General features: G+C 40.1%; 1 protein-coding gene across 4 annotated transcripts in view; it reads left to right on the forward strand.

The window, feature by feature from the left end:
- Positions 1-523: 523 nt before the first annotated feature.
- Positions 524-12,125, forward strand: part of SYNE2 (spectrin repeat containing nuclear envelope protein 2) — a 319,436-nt gene continuing 307,834 nt past the window's right edge. For all 4 annotated transcript variants that reach the window (XM_070750996.1, XM_070751014.1, XM_070751005.1 and 1 more), the window contains exon 1: positions 524-958. The gene's annotated coding sequence lies outside the window, so the exon portion shown is untranslated. The remainder of the gene's footprint in view (positions 959-12,125) is intronic.

The raw sequence follows: 12,125 nt of genomic DNA on the forward strand, positions 1-12,125 counted from the left end.
CCTAGATGTGTGCACATCTACATTTTCCCTACCGGGACAGCCTTCCAGACCGTCCATGCTGCAACACAATACTGAATTATGGGTGTGGGCGTGCACACATGCTTTTTGCACCTGAGGGAAAAAAGATTCTCCATCACTGCCACAGACTTTATTCGACTGTGGGCACTCTGAGAATCAATTCTTCGAAGTGAATTGAGAGTTAATTTCTACGCCTGTCACGATCTTTTGAAGATGTTTACTCCTACGGGGGTTTGCCACAAGAAGCAGGAGGGCCCGGTTTTAAACTCCATTTACCGTCACGCAGGGCCCGTCTTGAGGAAAGTTCAGCGCTCGCGCCATCTTCCTTAGGTTAGGTTAGTTTAACTAGCCCCACGTAACTCCGTTTCCCTTCGCCCGGGAACCGAGCAGTCCACGGGCCGCCTTCTCCTCCGGCCACAGCAGGTGCCCTTTCGTGCCTCCCTTGGCCGGCCTTCCCCTTCCCAGCCACGTGCTGTTTGTTTGTTTGCTTGCCTGCCTGGCCAAAGGGGGCGGTGGAGACGAACTCGCGCTAGGCCGAGAGCGAAAAAGGAGCCTCCTCCTCCTCCTCTCCCGGGGGCGGCCTGGCGGGCTGTGGGCCAAGGAGAGAGAGGGCGAGGTAGGGAGCCGCAATCTCCGTTTCCGTCCTCCGATACGGCGGCGGTAGCGGCCGGAGCCGGCGAGATCGAGCGGGAGAGCCCGGCGGCTTCGGGGCGGAGTTTTGCGCTCCTGAGGGAACGGGCGAGGGCGTCGGAGACCCAAAGCCCCATCCTGCGAGGAGGGAGACGGAGCCAAGCGGGGCCGCCCGGAGACCTTTTCCCGTCTTCTTCTCCTCGCTCCCTCCCCTCACAGCCCGTCGTCCAACCCTCCCGTCACCACAGTTCATCCGAAGCGGGTGCCCCCCCCCCTGCAAGATCTCGGATCGTATAACGCGCGCTGAAAAGTGAGTCTTTCTCTTCATGTTTTTCTCCAGGCGAGGGTCAAAAGAGAGCAGCCGCCGCCCCGCGCGCGGGAGATGCCCGTTCGTAGCTACGCCAGCCCGCCAAGCGTCGAGGGGGCTTCTGAGGCTGAGGGGAAGCGCCGGAATGCCCTTCCCGCGTTTAGATTGCTTGCCGTTGGGGGAAACGGAGGAGGAGGCGGTCAGGCGCGCTCGCCAAGTTTCTGGAGCGAGGAGAAAAGAACCGCTCGAGCTTGAAAAATAAAGGCGGGGGGGGGGGGTTATGGTTGGCGCTCACTGGTTTTATTATTATTATTGTTTGATGGCTGAGTCTATTGAAGCCTCCCTTGAATGGAGGAGATGGGGAGAAAGAATCCCATCTACGGGGTTATGTTTTTGTGTGTGCTTGTGTGCGCCCGCGCGCGCCCCGGGCAGCCAAAGAGCCTCTGTTGTTAAACTCTCCCGAGAGCGGAGAGCCAAACATGCCTGGGCGGGAAAGATTAGGATGCAGAAAGAAAGGAGCCGTTTGCTCGACTTGACAAGGAGAGGGAGAGGAAGAAACCGAGCCCTCCCGCGGCGGGGCTTTTCCTCCTGGAAACTTCCCTTCCCTCAAGATGTCACGGATCGGGTCCCAAGGAGCGACCCGCCTTTTTTATTTTTAAGCCGAGCCCCCTTTCTCTCCTACCCACCCCCCAATTCTTCCTTCCGGACCGCCCCTCCAGTCACTTTGTTGGGCGATTTCCTCGCGCCTGCATTTTATTGGCTGGCTGCTTTTACCTGGCGGCCTTTGTTGTCTGAAGCCGCCTTTGTTCTCCGGAAGGTGTCAACTCCACTTTCTCTAACACCCCCCCCCAACCAACCTATTATTTAACTCGCTTCTCTCTTCAGAGAACAGAACGGGCGGGACAACTCTGCTGTCCAGATGTACCTCGACCCACTTTGCTTTTGTTTAGGTTTATACCATACCTGTTATCTGGTACATTGTTTTGGCTAATTAATTAATTAATCAATCAATTAATTAAAAATAAAGTTAAAAAAAAGAAATTAGTGTAGTTTTGGTAGGGTACAGTAGCAAAGACATGAGACAGACAGACAGACGACAGACAGACAGATACATACATACAGTGATACCGCTACTTAAGAACTTAATTTGTTCCACACCAGATTCTTAAAGTAGAAATGTTCTTAAGTAGAAGCAATTTTTCCCATATGAATCAATGTACAAGCAAATAATACATGCAAACCCATTAGGGAAGAAATAAAAGCTCAGCATTTGGGTGGGGGGAGGAGGAAGAAGAGGAGGAGGACAGTTGCTGCTGAAGGAAGAAAGTGAGGTGAGGAGAATCAAAAAAATCCAAAACTTTAAGGGTTTTTTTAAAAAAAAAGAGGGACTCTGAGGCTGCGAGGAGGAACACGCGCCTCCCATACACCTGGTGCGAGACTGCCTCCCATATATTGCGCCAGAGAGAGAAACCCAGGGGGGAATGGCAGGAAACTGGCCAGGCCTTTGTGCCGCTCTGGGAAATTTTTCTGGGCTCGGGTTCTTAAGTAGAAAGTGGTTCTTAAGTAGAGGCAAAAAAAATCTTGAACACCTGGTTCTTACCTAGAAAAGTTCTTAAATAGAGGCGTTCTTAAGTAGAGGTACCACTGTATAAAGGAACCAGCATAGTTTTGGTAATGGAAAAGCAACAAAGACATTTTGAGATTGGGGGGGACCCCCCCCCCCAAAATATAGCTGTTAGGGACAGTCAGCTATGAAGTAGGAGACTGTATGGTGGCCCAAGGTTCTTCTGCTTTACAAGGTGGTAGCGATAGTGGTGATGGAGAAGAAAGAGTGTTTTGATTTGTTTTGCTTTGAAATGATCAAAGTAGAGAAATCTTAGGAAAGCCCAGTAGTGAAGTTCATTAATGTTTATTAATAAATTTCTATTGGATATTTCAAGGTGGGATACTGTTGGCTGTTTACAAAATTTAGATAAAATTAGCTATATGTAATAAACATGCATATTCATAGCAAAAAAATAGTGTACCAAGTAGGCAGAGGATGAAAGTTTGACTTGAAGGCACATACAGATTAGTTCACTACTTGCTGCAAGTGGAATTTAAGAAATCTGATATTGCTTAGATTTATGCAGATTAGAAATTGGTAAAGATGATTTAGCATGTAAAAATACAGGGAGTGGACAAAAACATGGAAACACCTTGCAGCTCTTCCGTGGAATCCAGATTTGTGAAGCTCCCTTCGAACAGTTTTTGTGGAAACTGGGTTCTGTACATGTCTGTTGAGCTCTGCAGTGATTTTAGGAGCTGTGGTCTTGCGATCAATTCGTTTTAGAGTCCGACTGTCTCTCTCAGACAACTTCGACTTTCAACCATACCTGTGCTTGGCTGAGGACGTTTTCCCTTCTCTTTCAAAAGCAGTCATTACTTTTGAGACATTACCTCTTGAAATGCCAAACATTCGGGCACTTTGTGTTACACTAGCACCTGCCATTCGAGCACCAACAATTTGGCCTCTTTGAAAGTCTGAGAGGTCTGCCATTTCTAAAAGGTTATAACCAATTTCCTTAAATTTCTGTAAAAAAAAGGTAGTTTAAAAAAACATATCAAATAACAGAATTTAAAAAAACATTAAAATGTGTCAAGCTTTGATTGATTTCAACATGTTCAAACATTATAAAGACAAAACGTCAAGTGTTTCCATTTATATGTCCACCCCCTGTATTTGGTCTTGGGGACAAAGTGGATTGCAGTTGAATTCTAATAGAGGCGATTATTTAATCAAACACTTCAAGTAACATAACATCTGTGTGAATGGGATGGGTGATCTTTAATTACATAAAACTCACGTTATGTGTAATTTTTGTGAGAAAGTAATGCAAACTGGATTAGGATGGAATTTGATGTGAATGAAATATAGGCAATGAAAAAATATGGTGGTTACAAAGATACTTTATGGTAATTACTGTAATATGGACTTGTCAAACAAGAATACTATTTTACTGCAGTTGTGACTACAAATCAGATTACAAATTACAACAAATGCCCTTTCAAGATGTCTTAGAAAAATAAAATTATAGGAAGATAGTAACACAGAATAAATCAATAGTAATTTTGTTGTTTATTGCTTCCAACTCTTCATGGTCCCATTGCCATCATTTTACCAGAATTGTCTCTCAAGTAACTGCTTCTTTGAACTTGGTATTAGTCTTGTCTTTTCTCAAATCTCCGAGACCGCCTTCTGCCGCACGAATCCCAGCGACCGATTAGGTCCCACAGAGTGGGCCTTCTCTGGGTCCCGTCAACTAAACAATGTCAGTTGGCGGGCCCCAGGGGAAGAGCCTTCTCTGTGGCGGCCCCCACTCTCTGAAACCAACTCCCCCCAGAGATTAGAACTGCCCCTACTCTCCTTGCCTTTCGTAAGCTCCTTAAAACCCACCTTTGTCGTCAAGCATGGGGGAACTGAGACATCTCCCCCGGGCTTATACAATTTATGCATGGTATGTTTGTATGTATGTTTGTTTAGTAAATGGGTTTTTTTAAATCAAACCGGGGTTTGTTAAATATCTTAAATTATATTTGGATTTGTTATAAATTGTTTTTATTCTGTTGTGAGCCGCCCCGAGTCTGCAGAGAGGGGTGGCATACAAATCTAAATAATAAATAAATTAATTAATAATAAATTAATAATAAAATTGCCTTTAATTTTTCCAAGCATCAAGATCAGATGCCAGAATTGACTCTGCACCTTGAAAGTATTTTGCAAGACTTTTGTTAACAATTTTTAATGATGGAACATGAGAAACCACAGGTGGTATCATTCATGTTTGTTTCTAGTTGAAACCTTACCAATATCCTGATTGCCACAAATGCTTCTCTTTCCCAACCTTATTCCTTCCACTCTCATACGAATCCTGCCCCACTATTTGGAGCTGTGGTAAAGAAATACTGAAGGGAGTAGATGGAATCTTGTATTTAGTCATACTTAGAGTAAATCTTTTGAAATCAATGGGGCTTATTATTGTGAAGCATTCTCATCCTGCTCAAGATATTACTAAAATGTCAAGGGATGAAACACTGAATTATACTGTAAGGCCATGTGATATTGATGGGAATATTAAACATCTGAAAGCTACTATTCAGAGAAGGTTGTTGTGAATTATAGCAATTGTAGGGTTGAAAGTCCTTGTGAATAGGTGGCTTCATAATTTCTGGTATCTTCTTCTCATTACTTTGAGGAACTAGAATATTTCTCCTTTTTTCATATTCCCCTGTATCTGTTGCTTACATCAAGTGTACATTGGGACTAATGACAATTAAAGTTAACTTGAGTTGCCCTCAAACCAAAATTTATAATTGTAGATCATGAATTGTAGAGGGAATACTATTGACTTTCTCTATAGTTTGATTTGACTATATAAGTAACATGAAACCATAAAAGTAGTTGAGACTTACAGGTGAAGAAGAAGCCTTTGAAAGAAAATGTTATTCTGAAACCTACACTTCATTTCTGACTTGGGAAGCATAATCTGAAAAACTGTACAGTATTTATAGATTGGATTCTAAAGGATCTTCAAATACCAATATAGGGCAACCGTAGTACAACTATCCAAGAAGTAGTTGGAAAAGGATGAGCTAATGATCTTTAAATGCTTTTTTTTCACTAGCTGCTCCTTGACATAAAAAGTTAAAGAGGACAAAGTTTGCTCTCCCCCACACCTGACCTACTCAGATTTTATATTCATAAAATTGACAAAGTTACTTGAATTAGCATATACCCTTTTTTACCCTTTTGTATTTTAGATGTAAAGATCCTGCTTGAAGGGTAAATGTTGGAATTTGACTGCTTACTTACCCTTCTGCTGAACTAAAGAAGTAAACTTGGGGAGTTGGGGGAGAATAGAGCCTGTGTAAAGATGATGATTTAGCATTTTTTGAGGCAAATCCTAAATTCTCCCTTCTAGTTTGAATTATGAGAGTAACACTTAAAGGCTAAAGTCTGCATTTTTACATTCCCCACTTCTATGTTTTTAAGAGCAGTCTGACATGCAGAAATTTAGCAGAGGAAGTGTTTTCAGCATAGCAATGATGTGATGGGGAAAACCTTCATATTGATGTGCAGTTAAAGGTAGAAAATTAAAAGAGACTGTCAATTGTATATCATTAAGCTTTTAATCAAAATGTAACTCTACTCTATAATCAAACTTTATAAACCTCTGTGCATTTATGCAACTTGCTTTTCTGTGGTTGAATCTAAGCCCAGCAGTTAAATTTGTGTAGCCTGTTTGGATTTCCTCTTCACTTGATATACCAACCTTCCTTGGGGAGCTGAGTAACTGCACTGTTATTAAAAGCCTAATAAGCAAACATGGTAACATGATATAGGCTGATCTGCCTAGAATAAAGGACAGGTTATTTTTACCCATTCCATATTTATCTTGAGAAATTCTGTATGGAAATTATAGGAATATTATGTATGAATACATAAGGAAATCTAGGCAGGTTGCACTTTTAGCAAGATCAGTTTGCGCTCACTCCCACTTACCTCTCCATTCAGTTTCGATAGTATGTGAATCTGTGACTTTACCAAGCAACTGTACAATAAACCATGATTTTAAATTGTGGTTAAAGTGATCACAAACTTTGTAAGAGATTAAATTTAATTTTGCAGTGAATAAAAATTTATTTCTCCATTATGACAAACTTAAGCCATTGATTTCTATAATTCAGCTTATTGAAAATATTGAAATGGGTTATGATATTAGTTGTTCATGCCATTTGTCATAAGAATTCATACTTAGCAATGATGGCAGTAATGACAGAGAAAAAGAAAATAATGAAATTCTTTAGAGGGCAATAAATTTATCTAACAATTCAATTTTTTTTTCATTAGATGTACCATTGTAGCAATAGCGCTTAGACTTATATACTGCTTCACAGTGCTTTTACGGCCCTTCTAAGTAGTTTACAAAGTCAGCATAATGCCCCCAATAATCTGGGTTCTTATTTTACCCACCTTGGAAGGATGGAAGGCTGAATCACCTTGAGCCTGGTGAGATTTGAACTGCTAAATTGCAGGCAGGCAGCAGAGGTAGCCTGCAGTATTGCACTCTAACCACTGCACCACCATCGCTTATTGTAGAAAATGAATGTCCTTGTGGCCTGCTCTCTCTCTCTCTTGTTTCCTAAGTAGTATCTTTTTCCCTCACTCCCCAAAGTCATGCACTTACTCCTTTACAGAAGCATCTTTGTAGAATGAGATCTGATTGTATTGTTTGTGGACTCCAGTTCTCTTCCATCACTTTCAGTCAGCATAGCTGACATTCGTATTGACTGGGGTGATAGCAACTGCAGTCCAACAAAGCTGGATGGCACCATGTATACCTGCCCTTTGTGACTCCAGATTCAAGTCCATCCCAATCTCTCTGGAGGCATCAAGGATTAGGAAATGGACCTTCCACATAAAATAGAATAGAATTTTTTATTGACCAAGTATGTTTGGACACACAAGGAATTTGTCTTAAGTGTATATGCTCTCAATGTACATAAGGAGAATAAAATACACTCATCAGGAATAAAAAGGTACCTTGCCTTAGTGATAGTCAAAGTTGCTAAGCTATGAATGTATTAGGAAACAAATGATGATGATGATGATGATGATAATAATAATAATAATAATAATAATAATAATAATAATAATTTATTAGATTTGTATGCCGCCCCTCTCCGAAGACTATAATTGAAAGATACAAGCAACATGATTATTGTAATAGGTGGGAAGAGATAGATACTAGTGAAGAAGAGAAGAATAAAAGTAATACAGTTTTAGTAAATTATTTGACAGTGTTGTGGGAATTACGGTAGTTGTTAAGCAGAGTGATGGCATTCAGGAAAAAACTGTTATTGTATCTAGTTGTGCCCTATAGGGTCTTTTTGAGGGTAGAAGTTGAAACAGTTTATGTCCAAGATGTGAGAGGTCTGTAGATATTTTCACAGCTCTTTTTTTGACAGTTCTAGAGGTGCAGATGAAGGACTCAATAATTCCTCTGTACAACTGAATCAGCAGCTCTTTGGGCAGTTACACTATCTTATATACTGTGTATTATATACACACTATATCACTGAACTACATTCCTGCTTCTAGAATGCAAATTCTCAGGTTTATTTTTATGACTGGCCCAATATTTCCTGGTATCACTTCACAAATGCACTTTTTTCTACAAACCAAAGAGCATAACATAACTCATAATTGGTAAAAAACAATTATCTAGTCTGATAAATCTTATCAGGTTCATCATTCATTCTTCAGTATATGAACTTGGGATTGCAAGTGACGACAGGGGTTGCTATTCTCTTTTGAAATTATCCTTGATCTCCATCATCAGAAAAATTTATATCAGTTGTGAAAGTCATGTTAATTACTACAAAATAGCTGATATCAATGAGGCATTTAAATTCTCACCAATCCATTGATCATCCTGAGAGTGTCCACCTTCAGCAGAACATTATCAATCTATGACAGTGGCTTTATTAAAGTTTCCCATGTCTTTCTCTTCCCACAAGATACATGGGGACTTACTGCGTGTAACAGAAGAAGTCTTTGTGAAGAGTTACAGTTTGAAATTCAATGGCCCATTTCAGTACTCAGAAAGGAAACAAATAATAAATAGTTGCAAATGCATGTTACACTTTCATTATATTCCTTGAGATTTTCTCAAGATAGAATTCCACTAATGAAACAGCCAGGCCAAAGTGAACAATGTGTGTGAAACATTCTCAGTAAAATGATAAGGTGTGCATTTCTTTAAAATAAAGCTGTTATAAACAGTTATTTAATTGCCAATCTCTCATTTGCTCCTGTGTTGCTATCTTTTTGAACAAAAGAAGCCCAAATAACTTTTGATTCAGCATTTCTAATGCAGAAATGTTGGTACCCAGGGGAGGGATGCAAAAGGAAAAGAAGAAGTAGGTCATTTAGGCTATATGCTGCATCCCCCAACAGATTTTCCTTGATTGGATTTGTTTTACTGATGTTTTAATAACAACAAGACCTCTGTTTCTCCTTTCTGTTTTCCTGAATGAATCCTATTTTTCATATTTCCCTTGAATGTGCTTTCTTCTCCCTGTTTTTAAAGATCAATTAGTATTAAAAATTAATATGATATTTAATTGATTTATAACAACAACAACAACAACAAAACAACAACTGGCATAAGCCAGTGAAAGTGGTCCCAATGTCTTTGGCATGCTGGGCGCAGTGCCAAAAGATCTCAGTGGAATTTGAAAACCATCAGAATTGACAAAATCTCCATCTGTCAACTGCAAAAGGCCACTTTACCGGGATCGGCACACATAATTCGCCACTACATCATACAGTCCTAGGTGCTTGGGAAGTGCCCGACTGGTGATGAAATATGAAATCCAGCATAGTGATCGTGTTTGCTGTGTTGTTGGATAATAATAATAATAATAATAATAATAATAATAATAATAATAATAATAATTTTTTAAAAAACAAGAACAAAGTTGGAAGAGGCCTTGGAGGTCTTCTAGTCCAACTCCCTGCTTAGGCAGGAAACCCTGCAATACTGCAGACAGATGGTTTTACAACATCTTCTTAAAAACTTCCAGTGTCGGAGCATTCACAACTTCTGGAGGCAAGCTGTTCCACTGATTAATTGTTCTGTCAGGAAATGTCTCTTTAGTTCTAAGTTACTTCTTTCCTTGTTTAGTTTCCACCCCATTGCTTCTTGTTCTACTTTCAGGTGCTTTGGATAATAGTTTGACTCCTTCTTCTTTCTGAGATATTGGAACACTGCTATCATGTCTCTCCTGGTCCTTCTTTTTATATTGGTTTCAGAATTCATTTGGAAGCTCAATTGTATTTTATAGCCTCGTTGGTTAAAAAAAAACAACCCTCCAGTTGCAAAGTGAGTTGGATGCACTTTGTTACTCTATGTCTCCTGTATTTTGGTGCTACCTCCAGGGACATTTTCTTCCTTCCTTTCCTCACTCCACTTTATGCATTAGCATCACGGGATCTTCATTTCCAAAACTCCCTAAGGATTCAGCAAGGGTAGGCTGTTTCACTTGATTTAGGAGCATAAATTAAATATAAATTAATGCTTATCCTGGGGCCAGTGACACATCTGCATTTTCTTTCTTCTCTATTCACATGACTATAGTGGATCCTGTTTTGGGAGTGGGGGTCTATCAATTAGTGCAATGTTCCAAAACATGCCTCTGGATTTCCCATGTTTGACATCCTGAGCTGATCAATCAGTCCCAGGCGTTATCAGAATGGGTTAGAAGTATCACAGGAACATCTCAACCAATTCTAGCCCAGGAACTTCTCCAGGAGGGTTAATCCCAAAATACTCTGGATTAAAAATAAAAAAATCATTAGCAATATCTCCACTCATTCTGGCCCAAGGTGTCACAGAATTATCTCTATTAGATTTGGCCCCAAAGTATCTGAAACTCATTACTCATTTAATTGTACATCCCAGAGCATCAGACATGGCCAATGCGCAAGGCTTTAAGAAAATAATTTTAATAGGAGACAGGATGAATGGAAAACCCTTGTTCTGCCTTGACTGAATTAATCATATACGCTTAGAACTGGGTGAAAAGAAGCTTTTTATAGCAGTTTATTGGTAACCAAATAAATCAAGCAAGCAAGCTGCCGCTACTACATACCAAATGCCCTATTCTGCTTTGGGTTTGACTATTACAAAGACAGAAAACAGCCCTGCCACATGAAACCACCCCCTGTCTTGTCCTCAGAGAAAACTCTGTCTACATGGAAGCAGTCCCAGTTGCCCAAAAGGTTGGGGACCACTGTTTTAAGCTACTGTCAATTTTAGTCCAAACCAGCATTTTCTGAAAGAATCCCTATTGTAGCATAACAATAGCACTTAGACTTACACACTGCTTTATAGCCTTTTCTAAGCAGTATACAGAGTCAGCATATTGCCCCCAACAATTTGGGTCCCCATTTTACTGATGTCAGAAGGATGGAAGGCTCAGTCAACCTTGAACCTGGTGAGGTTTGAACCGCCAAGTTGCAGTCAGCTGGCAAGTAACCTGTAGTACTGCACTCTAACAAACGTGCCTCATATTGGATAAGATTATTTTTATTTATTTTTATTTTCTATTCTTTTAAAAATTCCAATACTCAAAATATCTTAACAGAACTGCAGAGTGCAAATAATAAAAAATTGATGCAATTTAAAATCAAACCAAATTTAAAACCAGTACTCAAAATAATTAAAAACTTGACTTTTAATAGTGCTGTGTTTAAGCTGCTAGCCAGGAAACCAGGAGACTGTGAGTTCTAGTCCTGCCTTAGGTAATGGAAGCTGGTTGGATTGGGCCATTCGTTCATTCTTATTTCAACGTACCTCACAGGGTTGATGTGGGGAAAATAGGAGAAGGAAGGAACATTTGTATATTTGCTCTCTTTAGTTTTATATGAAAAAAGCCAAGATAAAAATCATTTAAAATCTTTAAACGAAAAGCTGTCTCTTAGCTGCATCCCTCAATTCTAGGAGAATAGAAGACCTCTTGTTGTAAAAATCATGTGTATTGGTATATTTTCTGTCTTGAGTTGTATATGAAAAAAGGCAAGGTAAAAATCTGTAAATCCCTTAATCAAAAAGATGTATCTTAGCCATCTTCCACAATTCTAGGAGAAAAGGAGACATCACCTTGGAGAGACCATTCACTAGGCTGAGAACTGCAGCCTGGACTTTGCTGCCTTTCCATAGAGGAAGAATAAGGTTTATACAGCACCCATTAGGCTAAAACATCACCCTTCAGCAATATTCTATCCCAAAGTTCAGTGCCTAAGAACCTATGATTACAACACATAGGGACCACAGAGTCTTTCTAATATATTTGATAGCTAGACTTTTGGCAGTAGGACATCTTCAAAAAAGATTCCACTTATTCTGAGTAACTGAGCAAGTTTATAGTAGGTGATATTCAGACATCAAACCATCTAAAATTGTGACCAGTAGTCGGTTGTCAGACAACACAGATTTTTTGGACTGGCATCATGTGAATCCTGTACCTTATACAAGGTTTTAAGTCTGGTTTCACAATTTGCACCTGTTTCAATTTTCAAACACATTTTTAAGGACAGCTCTGGGGGAAGCTTGTTGATGATACT

This window comes from Erythrolamprus reginae, chromosome 1 (genome assembly GCF_031021105.1).
Source record: "Erythrolamprus reginae isolate rEryReg1 chromosome 1, rEryReg1.hap1, whole genome shotgun sequence".
Lineage (NCBI taxonomy): Eukaryota > Metazoa > Chordata > Lepidosauria > Squamata > Dipsadidae > Erythrolamprus > Erythrolamprus reginae.